Source organism: Rattus norvegicus, chromosome 18 (genome assembly GCF_021556685.1).
Source record: "Rattus norvegicus strain SHRSP/BbbUtx chromosome 18, alternate assembly SHRSP_T2T, whole genome shotgun sequence".
NCBI classification, from domain to species: Eukaryota; Metazoa; Chordata; class Mammalia; order Rodentia; family Muridae; genus Rattus; species Rattus norvegicus.
In genome coordinates, this window is record NC_141551.1 from 77463147 (window position 1) to 77478701 (window position 15555).

The 15555-nt window shown below is 45.3% G+C and overlaps 1 non-coding gene across 1 annotated transcript; it reads left to right on the plus strand.

Annotated features, from left to right (window-relative positions):
- Positions 1–9151: 9151 nt before the first annotated feature.
- LOC120098378 (small nucleolar RNA SNORA17) lies at positions 9152–9282 on the plus strand. Its single transcript, XR_015643189.1, has one exon. It is a non-coding gene; the product is annotated as a small nucleolar RNA SNORA17 (small nucleolar RNA).
- The last annotated feature ends 6273 nt before the right edge of the window (positions 9283–15555 follow it).

Consider the following 15555-nt stretch of genomic DNA (forward strand, 5'->3'; position numbering starts at 1 on the left):
CACTTAGGGCTGAACACTCTGCATTCTCTTATACTCAGCATCACGAAAATTACCAGCTAGAATGTCTCTGTGTTAATTGTCATCTACTGTATGAAGAAACCTCTCTCATAAGAGATGAGAGGTGTGGGAATCTTTGGGTGTGACTACAAGGCATTAGAAGTTGGTTTAATGTTGTCTGTTTAGCAGAGTAGTAGTAGTAGTAGTAGAAGAAGAAGAAGAAGAAGAAGAAGAAGAAGAAGAAGAAGAAGAAGAAGAAGAAGAAGAAGAAGAAGAAGAAGGGGGAGGAGGAGGAGGAGGAGGAGAAGGAGGAGAAGGAGGAGGAGGAGGAGGAGGAGGAGGAGAAGAAGAAGAAGAAGTTGTAGTAGTAGTTGTTGTTGTAATATAACTTACCACTGACAAGGTGGGAGATGACAGTTGAAGTCTCCTGATGGTTTTTTAATAACAGATTAATCCCTGACAAGTGAACTTGTCACTGATATTGTGCATGTAGGTAATGATTTGTGCCTTGGCCTTGCAGGAACTAAGAAGAAGGTCCTCCTCGGTGTTTGAAATCAGATGTTATACAGTTAGTGCAATCTGCCAACACCTGTGGCTGAGAGAAGAGGTCAAAGACCACTAACTAAAAAGAGCTTACAACAGCTGAAAGCTGGTCTAAGAGACAGATGAGAGCAAGGTGCAGACAGTGCTCGGATGGGTGGGACAGACAATGGTTGGGCAGAGCAGACAATGGTTGGGTGAGGAAGACAGTAGTAGGGTGGAGCAGACAATGGTTGGGCAAGGCAGACCTGTGCACCTCCATTTGTTTTCCTCTCTATCACCAGAATCTGTGCTGTGGATGGCTGTAGGTCCTAAAGCCCCTTTTCTCTTCCTTCTGCATTCCCCACACACTCACATACACCGTACCCAGAGGTTTTGCTTGCTTCCCACAGAATGTTAATTAACTTGGGTGAATATCCTTGGCATCACTAACATCGCCTTAACCAGGAACATCTCTCATCAGCGACAGGTTATGGGTTCACTACAATGGAAAATGCAGGCTACGGAACCTAAACTTCTCAATGAGAAGAGGATGGGAGCCTGTTACAGGCTCTATGGAGGGTATAGGGGACTTGATCTAGCTCATGGGATGAACAGTGGGCTTACTATAAATACTAGCTGCTGGGGAGGGGAGAGGGCTTTGTGTAGACTCCTGAAAAGTGAACAAGAGGGCTTGTTACAGACACCACTACTGGGGAGGGAAAGGGGATCTTTTTACAGGCTCTGGTCCCTAGGATGGAGGTGTAGACCTTGTTGCAAGTTCTGGCTCCTGGGGAAGAGATAGGGTTTGTGGCACATATATAGTCGTTGGGTTCAAGGGGAAAGAGCAGAGGGGCTTGTTGCAAGCTCTGGCTCCTGGGAAGGGGACAGGGAGTTTGGCAGAAGTTCTGAAGTCTTAGGAATGGCCAGAGAGACTTGTCATATTATACTCTCTGGCTCCTAATGAGTGTGTTTGGGTGTGGTTCAAAAAGAAATGTAGTAAAGGAATAGGAGGAGAAGAAGGGGGTGGAGAGGAACGTAGGTACCCTGCATGGGTCGCTGTCTATCCTCAGGGGGAAGGGGGAAACAGCGTATGACAGTGGAAGACAGCACACATGGCCGTCTCTCTGGGCTGGACAGTGTTCTCTGTGGTCACTTCTGGAGTTATCTCACCTGTGGCCAGTGTTCTGTGAGACATCTCAGGCAAGAGGAAAAGCTCAGGTTCAGGTCTACAAGTTCCCACTCCCAGGAACCAGGGACTCCTCTAAGAAGAAAGCAAGGTACTTGTTACAGGACCCACCTCCATGTCCCCTCTCTGCCCAGCTCCCATCTTGGGTGTGGCTTGATCAATATCCAATCTGCCCTGCCTCATCTTTGTAACTGTCTTCCTTCGCCCCTGTATTCTGAAATTCTTAAGCTCTAAGGAAGCTGACTTTCTCTCCCATTCACTCCTAAGACTCTGCCCCAGTATTCACTTCCGTTAATGGAGCCTTTCTGATGCTTCGAGGTGGTCAGGATCCTAGCTTGACCCATGACCTTGCTACCTCCTTCAGTGGCTCCTGTGGCTCTCCCTAGTCCCTTCCTGAATCCCCTGCTCATTGACTGTGCCGGCATGAAGCACATCTCATATGCACCCCTCAGTGAGGTGCTGCATTCCCGATCCCCATCGTTTTCTTCAGATGCTGTATTCTGTGTACTCACAATGCTCGACTTGGAGCCTCGTTTACCTTCTCTGGGTGTGAGAACCAGAGGATTAATGTATCCTGTTCCTGTTTTCTTCCTCTTAGACTATTACCGTGGCTATGAAAAATGCTCAATAAAGAAACAGAAATGTTCACCAAGAAACTATTTCTTGTTCTCTCACCTAGGATACTCAGTTTGTTAATAGGCTACCCCATGTCTCAATTATCTCAGCCATAGCTGGGAACTCCTGGGAGCTGATTGCTAGGCATTAGTTTTCAAACTCCTCTATTTTAGTCTATATTTCCAACAAGGCCCCTACATAAATAAACCCAGTTCCCACAAATCAGAACCAACCTACTTAACTTCCTCTCCATAAGTATTCTGGAGTTGGGTACCCCTTCCACCTGCCTGTCCCTTGTGCTCCATCCTCCACATGTTCGTCATGTGTCACTGTCACTGGTCCTCTGAGCCCTGCAAGTGTAGAAACACCTAATCTCAGTAGTTTTCATCCCGAGAGTGCCTTAACTCAGCCTGGCTCACTGCGGATCCTTTTATATTTAAAGCAGAGAGATGATGACTTTTAATGAATTGCATTATGTTTTACAGTGCTTACCCATGATATTCAAAATCCATTTTTCTGTGGGCACAATGCTATATAGTAAAGACACTTTCCTTTGTTTTTATACAATATATTTTAATCATGTCTTCTCTCCCATAATTCCTTTTAAATCTTCCCCACATAACTACTCAACTTCATGTTTTTTTCTAACTCTCTTTTTAAAAAGAAACACAAAATAAAATGCAAAACGAAAAACAATACGTTTTTTTCACCGCCAGAACCAAACAAAAGCAAATAAAAGACACACACACACACACACACACACACACACACACACACACACACATCACACAGCCCTACAGTTCATTTTGTGCTGCCCAGCTGCATCTGCCTTAGGACCTGCCCTTGAGGCCAGTGACACTTATCCTTGGCCATCAGGGAAACGGTAAAGACATTTTATGTTAAAAATCCTCATACGTCAAAGTGTGTGTGTGTGTGTGTGTGTGTGTGTGTGTGTCTGTAATAGATGTCACCCTGCTTTATAGTAGACTTTACAAAAGTTATGTATGGGAGAAGACAGAGACCTACTCAGTCTTCTGTGGAGGCTCTGAGGGACCAACCAACAGTCTCTGTCATCCATGGAGGCTGTGCATGACATTCTCAATCACCGATCCTTTGCAACTATAGTTAGAATCCTCATTGTCTCTCACACAGCTTATCACATATGTTTACATTATGAAAAAAATTAATTAAAGATGAATTCATGACAGAGATTAGAATTTCCCACAAGCCTATTGTGCCTAGACGGCCATTGCTTCATTGTCTCCAGCCAGCAGATGGCGGTAGGCTCACATGATTTTGGAGTCCTGACTGAGTTTTCTCACATCAGAGCTGAAGTTGCCCTTTTTCCTGAAATCCTCCGTATTAATCACATTGGCTTCCAGTAAACATTCCTAATATAAATGTACTGGGTGGAGTGGGGTGGGGACTCAAGGATCAGTCACACTGTGCAGCTGTGAATTAAAAAATTAGAAGACTGAATTCTGCATATAACTGTAGTGCTGACCTGAGTATCATGTCCCCAAATAACCTTTACCAGGTATACATAGTAAAACAAACGTTTGGTGCATTGCAAACATTTCCGTCTTAATAATATATAATGATAGGGCTTTTTCTAGCATTTTCTTTCATACATGTATTTAATGTATTTTGATCATATCTACCCCCATTGCCCTCTCTTGTCCCCTCCTATTCCTGACAATCCTTTCCCCTTCCCAAAGAGGACCCTGTCAACTTTCATGTCCCTTTGTATGTGTGTTTGTGTGCTGATGAGCTCAGTTGGGTTGTTTCATAAGAATGTGAGGGAGGGGCTATTCACGGGCACACAGGCAACTTTCCCATGGCTGCCCACTGAAGGGAAGTTCTCTGCCTTCCCCAGCAATCATTACCTGCGTGTAGCCCCTCATCTAAATGATTTCACAACAGTGACACTGGATATTGTTTCAGTTTCAAGGCTAACCAGGAGCTCCTCAACCCCTTGCTTCTACCTCATGAATGGAGATTACACAGTAGCAACCAAACTTCCAAACACTAAACAGAATCATCAGCTTGACCTCCGTTCTTGCTCAGCTGCCTGATGTCACATAACGTCAACCTTAAACGCACCTCATGTGGACCAAGCTGTGTCTCGGCTTCAGCTACTAGCCTTCCTAGGTAGATTTTGTCCTCTCTTCTAATTTAGTTCACAGCCTAGTGAGATGTGTGTGTGTGCACGTGTGTGTGCACGTGTGTGTGTGTTTGTGTGTGTGTGTTTGTATGTGTGTGTGTTTGTGTGTGTGTGTTTGTGTGTGTACACTTTTCTAATATTTTTTCCTGACAACTTGGTATTGGGTAGAGTTTCCATGGACTTCTGTTCTGTCATAAGGCAAGAAATAATCATGCCATTTTAACCTGTCAAGCTGGATTAGAAGCACAGCTAACACAGTATTTCCAAATCTGAAATTCTTTGGATATCTTGATCTTGAACACTGTCCTGTATGCTTTGAAGACAATTGTATTTATTTTTTTCCATATGTTCTTATGTTTTGAAACATTGAGATTAAAACAAAGCAATGGATGAGTTAAACAGAATAGAAAAACTAGGAAAATGAATAAAAATAAAATAATGTAAATTGGGGGTAGGAAGGAGACAACTGAGGTCTGAAGACCCAGAGGTGCCCTCGCAGAGGCTAACACTGGTCTGTTAAGGAGCGCTGAAGGAGAGTAGATGATTGCAAAGAGGTGATGTCTAGAACAATTCTGGAAGTCTTGTAGAATTAATGCAAACATGGCTTTAGGCCTTCTCCAGCACTCTGTGTAATTTGTTGCGATGGGGGTGTGAAAGCAGTGCGTGCTCAGGGCCTTCAGTGGTCACCAGACAAGCCAAGGATCTCAATGTTAGCTTGAAAGAGCTTACTTTGCCTTAACTAGAAAAAGCCTGGGTTCTCTATAGCAAATGACGTCAGAGGCCAGTGTGACCATCTCTCTTCACACAGATAAAATAACCATTGACTCTGAACTCTAAACCCAGTCCAAGCCGCAAGGGAGAAAGAAAAGCATTGCTGTGTGACAGGAAGGAGGCCCGTGTGCAGGGAAGAGGATGAAGATGAGGAGGAAAGGAGGAGGAAGAGAGTGAAGAGGAGGATGGAGGAAGGAGGGAATCAGTGGAAGAGGGGGAGGAAGAGAATAATTTTTAACAAGAAACGAAACACTAAATCATTCATTCATGGCCCTTTTTGCCAGTTCTGCATCTCTCCATTGACTGCTGCCACAGCCAAAGGAAGTTTTTCCAACCACGGCTGAGGTCAGCACAGGTTGACAGGTAGACACATGGATTTTGAGGAAGCAATTTTGACACCTTGGCCATTTAGCAAAGCAACCATAGGAGGTTCTATCCAGGGCTCATGACCTCCTCAGCCAGACACTTTGACCAGGACTAAGTATTGGGTGTGAAGACACATCACACAAGAGGGAACAAATGCATGCACGTGAGAGCTGGGGGACAGGGAGAAGTGCTATGAAATGCTATCCTCTGGACACACCCACTGCATACAAGATACAGTTATGGTTACACAACAAGCCTTACATAAGAACAGGACAGCTAGAATTTCAGCGTGGGTGTAGTGGATGATATGTAGGCCACCAGTCCTTCCTAAGGCCATCAGTTGCAGTTGCAGGGAGACTGCAGACTTGTTGAAGTTGTTGCCATTGGTAGGTTTCCCATGCTCTGATGGATGGAAATGGAAATGAGCCCGTGGAAACACACATTTAACCAAACCGAATGGGTTATTTAAACACGGGAACACAAAGTCGAAAAAGAGACTTGTTGACGGAATATGAGGGGAGGGGTTGGAAGAGAAATATGGGTGTAGATATAGTCATGTTTCATATGGATATATGAAATTGTCAAGAATAAAGAAACATTTTATAATATGAAAAAAGAAAAAAAGTACACAGGCATGATAATCAGAGGCAGTGCCCTGCTGAGGACACAAGGCCTCCAGGAAGCAATAGAGAACACCAGAATCTGTAGGGAGCCAGGAAGGGAGGATCTACGGTACAGGTGTCTGGGCACTGTCTGTCAGTCATGTTGACTAAAATTGTTCTATACAGTAAATATGACACACTCCACATGCTTAGAGTTCTGTGTTGAGGACTCATTGTCTACACAACCCGACTCCCCATCACAGAGGCCACACTGAGAGAGTTGACAGTGGTATGCGCTCATGAGAAAAGAGCAGGATGAATATACACTTCTAAGTGTGTGTCAGTGGGGCTGTCAGTCTAAAGGGAACCAGCACTTGTTCAGAAGAGATTGTGTAAAGGAGGGAGGGTCCGTTGATACATTTGAGTGGTGGTTCTCAACCTTCCTAATGATGCTACCCTTTAATATGGTTCTTTACATTGTGATGACACCCCTCCCCCAACCACAGAATTATCTCATTGCTACTTCATGGCTATAATTTTGCTACTGTCATGAACTGGTAATGTAGATATTTTTGGAGAACTGCTGTTTTAGAATCTCCTTCCCTACGAGGAGCTCTGCTACAGAGAAGCCATCATGAGAGGCCTGGGGTGGAAGAGAGTAGCCATTGTCTGAGTAGGCAGCTATGTGAGCTGTAGTGTCATATGCTCTGCTTTTAAAGGGAAGGCAAGCAGAGATGGTATCTGTCTGATATTCTTATCATTGTGCAGTCCATATCATCCAATATTATATGCCACTCAGAAGGATTCGGGTTATACCTTTTGCCACCATTTACACACCATTGCTCCTGTGAAAGACCCTCTTTCATGTAAGTAGAAGCCTTCAAAGCCCTCTGATTCTCAGCAGTACCTAGACACTGCTTTATGTGGAGGTTCTAAATGTGCAGATTTGGAAGCTAAAATGTATGGAAAGCTCCGTGTGCAATGTTCTTGCTTTACATAGCCCACTGTGAGGCATTAGAAGACATTTAGTAGATGTTAGGTTTGTGGTTGGGGTAGGTATTTCAGCTTTATTGGGTATCATCTTATCGCTTAGTTTTAATGAACAAACATTTGAAATAAAAGTGAAGAGAATAGTTCACGTAAAAGATCGTGCTCCCTGAAATTTCTGTATGAGAATGATGATAAGGATGGTGACTGCGATGATCTTGGTGATAATGGTGAGGGTGATAGTGAGGATGAGACAGATGATGGTGACGACGGTGATTTGGGTGGATGCTGCTGGTGCTGATGAGGATAGTAATGGTGAAGATGATAATGATGGGGATAGTTGTGATGAGATTGAAGATGTTGATGATGGTGACAGTGTTTGGAATGGTGTTGTTGATGGTGACAGTGTTTGGAATGGTGTTGGTGATGGTGACAGTGTTTGGGATGGCATTGGTGATGGTGATGGTGACAGTGTTTGAGACTGTGTTGGTGATGGTGACAGTGTTTGGAACTGTGGTGATGGTGGGGACAGTGATTGGGATTGTGGTGATGATGCGGACAGTGGTTGGTGCTATAGTAATGATGGTGACAGTGGTTGGGACTGTGGTGGTGATGGTGACTGTGTGGGACTGTGATGGTGATGGTGATAGTGGTTGGTGCTGTGGTAGGGATGGTGACAGTGGTTGGTGCTGTGGTGGTGATGGTGACAGTGGTTGGTGCTGTGGTGGTGATGGTGACAGTGGTTGGTGCTGTGGTGGGGATGGTGACAGTGGTTGGTGCTGTGGTGGTGATGGTGACAGTGGTTGGTGCTGTGGTGGGGATGGTGACAGTGGTTGGAGCTGTGGTGGTAATGGTGACAGTGGTTGGGACTCTGGTGATGATGGTGACAGTGGTTGGTGCTGTGGTGGGGATAGTGACAGTGGTAGGGACTCCAGAGTAGTAGTAGGTATGGTAGAGCCTTTGAGGTCATAGTGGTGGTGCTAACACATGGCATAATGGTGAGGAGTGGCAGAGGATGGAGTTTTGAGATTCTTGGATACTTCCGTTAGCCTTCAGAATATAAGAGCACACCGTGTTCCTCCCTTCCTCTGCCCCTTCTGCCACGAGATAGCGCATGTGAAGGTCCATGCCAGAGGATAGCACCTTGGCTTCCCAGACAATGAGAAATAATTTAATTTTGTTTATAAATTACCCAGTTTGGGGTATTCTGTAATGACAGCCCACAACAGAGCAGGCCAGAAACAGAATGTTAAATTTGCTCATGCCTTATGTTCACTGACTTTTGCAGCTTGATAATTTCAGGATGAAAATGGCAGAAGTCAGCAGTCTTGCCAATGAGGTAACCGCAGATGAGGCTTGAAGGTTTGTTTTTGTTTGTCTTTTTAATTGCTGCCTGTTTCTCTTTACTGTTTTGTGCTAGTTAGTCTAATGGTGCCTTACAGCGATCGAGATAATCATTGGTGTCTAGATAGGAGGGAGCACACATTATCATTTTTCAGATGAGAAATCTATGGTAGAAAAAAATGTGGCTTGCCTACGGTCACAAACTAAAACCAAACTGGTATGGGAGAGAGAGCGCCCACGTGCTTGTCGCAGGAGCTGTGTCCCTGTGACGGTCTGCATTATAGATCTCTGAATCGATTTAAAAACATGTTCACTCTTGTGCTCCCTTGGATCTGCAGTTTGACATTGTGACAGCAATTTGTGTCCAAACTGAGGCAGTGATATGGCACCACCATTCCTTCTTTTGTTCTTCTCAGTGTCAAGGATTTTGTTCTCTTATTGTCTATCTCAAAATGCTCTTCATTTAAACTCTTGGTGAGTAAGAAAAAATTCACAATATCTAATCTCTAGATATGGAGTTTCATTTCAAAATACAGCAACGCTTTGCAGAATAGATTTAATAATAATAATTATTATTATTATTATTATTATTATTATCTTGCCCCCAGGGGCATTGCAGGTATGGGTGCTGTACCCCATTGTGTCAGTAGGTGGCAGAGAGGAGAGAGGTTATGTCTATGCTCAGTGTTCTGACCTGTGGGCACCTGAATAATTAGTAGCCTAACGTTCCCTAAAAAAAGCGAGCCTGAGACCCACCAGCCAGGCGCCATGCAGGCCCTGACTGGTTCGCAGAACAGAGAGCAAGCTAGAGACTAGAAGAACCCACCTGAGACTGTGAGCCCAAGACAAACGACCCCGGGGCTACTCAGATGGCCTGTGGGAACCAAACCAGAAGCTAGCTTGAGATGACCACCAGTCTGGCACTGCACATGCGTGAGTGGGACAGAGCACTCCTGAGATGACCCCAGACGCTCAGAGACCCTGGGTGCCACTAAGAGGAGCAAGTAAGGGTGGAGAAATGAAAGAGAAAGAAAAACAGAAAGACATGAGCATAATGAAGAGGGACAGAACTGGAGAGTGAGGAGAGGTGAGTGAGGAACAGCCAGATGATGAGTAGCTGGTAATGCCACCTGGAACCATGGCGGTGTCCTGTTCTGAGCTGCCAACAGGGGGCACATGTGTGTCCATGGCCCTGCAGCAGCAGGGCTCTATCACCACCAAAGGTCAGATGAATGTCCCTGGTCTGGGCTGCAGCCTGGGGACCTGTTGATGTTTGAGGGTTGTGGAGAACTGGCCCCACTCCTCACCTGGGCATCCTGTGGGAGACGGCCTTGGCGTGGGGATGAAGGTTGGAGGGCTGATCCCACTCCTAGCCAGTTGCATTCTGGGAGAGAAGGCCCTGCACATTGTGGGAGTAGCCGGTGAGCTGGCCCGGGGATATGAGTGTAGGAGAGCTGGCTCTACAACTTGTCTGCTGTGCAATGGGCAATGGAGAGAGGTACTCCCTTACCCTCCTCCCTTGTCTCCTATAGCAGGCAGGAGAGCTAATGCTAGGGTCATGAGAGCAGGCGAGCTGGCTGTCCTTGCCCCTCACCTGCTGCAGCGCTGGGGAGAATGGGACCTGCACCTCACCTGGGCAGCACAGGAGAGCTGGTCCTGGGTATGTACGTTGCAGGTGAGCAGACTCCGGGGCATGAACATAGAAGAGTTAGCTCTGCTTCTTGTCTGCTGGGCAGACAAGACATGGGGAGGGAGAGACGTCCTCCTCCTCTCCATCATCCATTGCCACCTATGGCAGGCAGGAGAGTTGTCCCTGGGCACCAGAATAGAGCTGGCTCTGGTTGTGAGTATTGCTGGCGAACCAGCCTGGAGGTGGGAGAGTGGGAGGGCTGGAGGGCTGATCAGCACCAATACCTCTCGGGCCCAGATTCGGGGCTTTGAATGGCCCTCCACCCCCACCCCACCGCGTGCACCATCTACGAACTGCTGGAGCACATGAAGGGGTTTGGTCCTACAGATCCAAAGCTATAGGATCTCCATGACACAGGGAAATAACAGGATATCCAAGAGCAGTTCCAGTGAGGTCCCAGTATTGATAGAGTAGCAGAAACCAAAGACCTCGTACCAGACAGAATCATTGCAATGGACATTTGCAAGCAAACAGGTATGCACAAGGGGGCTGAAGAGATGGCTCAGTGGTTAAGAGCACTGACTGCTCTTCCAGAGAGGTCCCGAGTTCAATTTCCGAGGTCACATCTGTAATGGGATCTGATGCCCTCTTCTGGTGTGTGTGAAGACAGCTACAGTGTACTTATATATAATAAGTACACTGTGGGACACACCGACAAACTACAGCTTCCACAATAATAAGATATGTTTTTCCTCTGTTGGGAGGGATGTTGCAAGCTTGGATGGTGGGCATAGGGGACGGGGACGGGGATGGGGAGGGGGAGGGGAGTGGGGTTGGGATGCCTAATATGAAATTCACAAAAAATAAAAAAATAAATAAAATCCATGTCAAAATTATCACTATCTTATCCAACATTAAATTCTAGGGCTAGAGGGAGAACCCATACCTCACAATGGCTTAAAATTACCACAGAATTGAACTCAAGGGTCCCAATCTCCTGGCGTGCCAGGCTGAGTCTTCCTGAATGAACAGCAAACAGGGCCTACATACCCATTTCACAGGGTCACTCTGCCAGATGAAGTCCCAATTTTTATTCTTTCATGTAACTCAATTATTTCTGAGAGAAAAATACAACAGTTAAAACTTGGAAATCATGTCAGGAGCAGGTCAACAATCAAGAAATAAAATGGCAGCCGAGTCCTGAAATTAAGAGGTTTCCTTACAGAGCAGAAACAAACTGTCGATAAAGCGAAGAAGAGTCCCCCAGAGTGGGAGACAAGCTTTGCCAGCTACACCACAGGCTTGGGATTCGTGTAGAATATACAAATAATAATTAAAAAAATCCAACTATTAAGAAAAAATATCAAACAATTAAGAAATGGGCTATGAGACCAGGCACTAATCTCAACAGAAGAAATGAAATGGCCAGGAATCCGTTCAAAGGACTCGGTGGCCCTAGTCATTCAGAAAAGGCCTGTTAGAACTTCGAGCCCTGTCTCACCTTATTCCTAAGGGCCATCAGCAAGAGCACAAATGACAAGAAATGTGGACGTGAGGAATGTTTATACAGTGCTGGTGGGAATGTTGATGGGCACAACCATGGAGGAAATCAGCTTGGAGGCCTCTCAAAAACCTAGAGGTAAAGAATATCTCATGATCCAGCCATACCACTCCTGGGCACGTCCTCAAAGGACTCCCTATCCTGCTACAGAGAGACTTGCTGTCTTAGTCAGGGCTTCTATTCCTGCACAAAACATCCCAACCAAGAAACAAATTGGGAGAAAAGGGTTTATTCAGCTTACACTTCCATATTGCTGTTCATCACCAAAGGAAGCAGGAGAGGAACTCACACATGGCAGGAACTTGGAACAGGGGCTGCTGCAGAGGCCATGGAGGGGTGCTGCTTAATGACTTGCTCAGCTTGCTCAGGACCACAATAGGCTGGGTCCTCCCACCTTGACCACTAATTGAGAAAATGCTTTATAGCTGGATCTCATGTAGGCATTTCCTCAAGGGAGGCTCCTTCCTCTGCAATAACTGCAGCTTGTGTCAAGTTGACACACAAACCCAGCCAGTACACTTGCCCATTTACATCCATTACCTCTCTATTCACAACATCCAGGAAATGGATACAGCCTGGGTGTCCATCAACTGTCGAGGAGATAATAGAAATGCAATGCATAGTAACTCCGTGTAATTTCGCTCAGCCGTAGAACTGTAATTTAAATATTTTGGGGATAGGGGTTTGTCAAAAGGGTCGAGACCCACAGGTTGAGAATGGCTGCTCTATACCTTGGAAAATCATTCTAGGCTTTCTTATGGTAGGCAAAGTTTTCTCTGATTATCTTATTCGTGAATGACAAATTCACACGTTGCACTGGCTAGTTTTTGTCAACTTGGCACAATCTAGAGCCACGTTGGAAGAAGGCATCTCCATTGAGGCACTGTGTTTATCTGTGGGAGTATCTGCGGGTTGCTCGTTTGGTGAATGATTGACGTAGGAGGGTTCAACCCATTTTGGACAGTTCCGAACCTAGGCTCAGGTGATCAGTGAAATTATGGGAAGCAAACCAGGAAGCAGTTTTCCTCTGTAGTCCCCGCTTCAGTTCCTGCCTCCAGGTTCCTGCCCTACATTCCTGCCCTGTCTTGCCCACATGATGGATGACAGGTGTAAGCTGAAATAAACCCTTTCCTCTCTAGGCTGCGGTTAGCATTTTACCACAGCCGAGGGAAAAGTAGCTTGCCATGTGTTTAAAGGGCTTACTTCCTATACTGTCCAAAGATAAACAAGTTACAGAGATGCAAACGCCCATAAGACACCCTGTGGGTTACCACATCCATAGGAGTTACTCAGTGTTTGCTGACAGGTCCAACTCAGACACCTACAGCACAATCAAGGCTGGTGCTACACCAGATGATATTGTTTAAACATTAAACAGTGGATAGATGGAGTTAATTGTAGGCTATAAAATTTCCCCCCCAAAATAGGTAAAATTTAAAGGGTTTTTTTGCAATGTAAATAAAAGTAACCAAAATATTTAATTCATATTTAATATTTATAAACAACTATACTGTACTGTAAACTCACACATGTAAACGGTATTGTATAATACTTAAATTTATGCACCCTTGTAAGAAACTCTGTAATTTTTTTTCCTTTACATTTTGGGAGCCATCTAGAAATTATAACCTCTGGCCCATAAGCCAAAAATTAAACGGGAAATAAATGTTCTCAGAACAATTGATTTTTTTTTAAAAGAACTAACTGTGGGCTCTTAGTAGCCATGGGGAAAATTACCAAACTGGAAAGAAAGACAGGTGTAAACGGTTCAGCTGCAAATGAAATTGATTGAAAGCTGGGGCGTGAGGCCGGCTCTGCTCACACACTTGGTAACCTCACAGTCTCCCCGTTCCTACAAGACTTACAGCTCCCGCCAGAGGGCAAGACCTCAGGATGAGCGCAGCAGGGCTGAGACACGAGTGCTCTGTGAATGTTTCAATTTCCACAGGAGAAGTAAGTATCAAGTTGGAACAGAATAGTGGAGTGTCCCTCAGTGTTACTTAGATTTTTCCAATAAATCCACTCCTTGGAAAGCCCGATTAACTAACAACCTGTTTTCCTCTGAGTGTTGAGCGCTGACAACAGGTTAATTCCTATTTTATTTTCATGCACTTTTAAGCAACACTGAGCCTGCTGCTTTGTGAGCGTGAGATCACGCCAAGATTCACAAAGTGGCTTGGTTCATCCAAAACTCAAATACCTCTACCGTGGGACATGCATGGACAGCAAGGCACTGGCGAATGCGCCCACAAACTCACGACATCTGATAAAGTACAAGTGTCTGGGGGAAATTCTACAGACGCGGGTGCCGCAGGGCTACCTGTCAGTCTTTCGTTAGTATTCGAAAGTCTCCCCTGTGGGATAAACACGTAGTCTGGCATTGATATGAATGTAAATTTCTGCTAATTCCTCATTAGAAATGATATTTTCAATCACAAGCACGTTTACACTCCTTTAATTTTAGAAAATTTGGAAAATCGATGAAGCCTTACAGAAGAGAAATTTTAAAACCTTTCAGTGCCAACTGACTATTAATACATTTTACTTCTTTGCCGGTCTGTTTACTTTTCTATGTGCAATTCTGTGCATTTCCAGTGATGCTGTTAAGTCCAAGTAACTGATGGAGCCTATTTTCCACTAACCAGATCGTGACTATTTTGTGTGGCCCTTAGGAAGCGTCTTAGATGCCTATTCAGTATCTCTGTGGGAATTGACAACTTACATTTTGATAAATATCATACTCTTCAAAGTCTCCTCATCAGTTAGAGATGCACACAGGGGAGTGTCCAGAGGTGGGAGTAGCTTTATACAACACAAGAACAGGCAGCTGAGTGAGTGAGCTGAGTGAGTATGAGGTGGGAAGGGGAAACCGTGTTCTTTGTTGATCTATGTGGAAGGGGGAACCCAGCCTCACCTCAAATATAACCACTTACACCTTGGTGCTTTGGAAGTATTCTCTTCTTTCATGTCTCTGTCCTTGGTAAACTTTAATAAATCCACACAGTTGATTTGATTGTCCACTTGGGTCCACAGAACCATTCACGTCGGCGGCAACCTCGACCTATGTGCTGCTACTAGCCTTTGGTCGAGGCTAATCTGGTATTCGGTCAGTGTCTGTGCTTGTCGCTTAGCTCGCTGGGGCCTCCATGTCTTGTTTTCTCCTCCTGCCTTTCTCAGTCTCCTCCCCAGCCTGTTTCTTAACCTGTTTTCTGCTCTTATTTTAGGTAGATAACATCTTGCTTTCTGTTCCACAGCCAGCCCTGACCATTGGTGTGCATGGTCAACTTACCAGAATCTAGAATTCCCTAGGAGACAAGCCTCCAGGCATACCTGTGAGGGATAACCTGGATTGGGTTAGGCTCTGGCAGGCCTTTGGGTGGTTATCTTGATTGTGTGAATTGGTATGGAAATGGGTAAGCCCATTGCCTGGGTGGGGACTCTGGGTTATACAAAATGGAGAAAGAGATCAGAGCCCCAACAGTCATTGCTTTTGTCACAAGGTTTTATCACAGTCTTAGGAAGATAGCCTAGACACTGGCATGTGTTTAGTTTCTTCTGGCGAGGGCCATTTTCTGTTCACACCTACTGCTCAGAACAGTGTTGACTCTGCAGTGTGGCACTGAGCTGACACACTGGCTTCCAGTCTCCTCATAACTACACGAGGCGAGTTCGCCTGGAGTTTGCTGAGTAATCGATCTGTGGACTGCACCATCTAAACTATGGTATCCACAGTACCCAGCAAGCTCTCGGCTGTCCACTGGATAGTCTGTGATTTCAGATGCTTCATAAAGGAGACCAAATCCTTTGTGT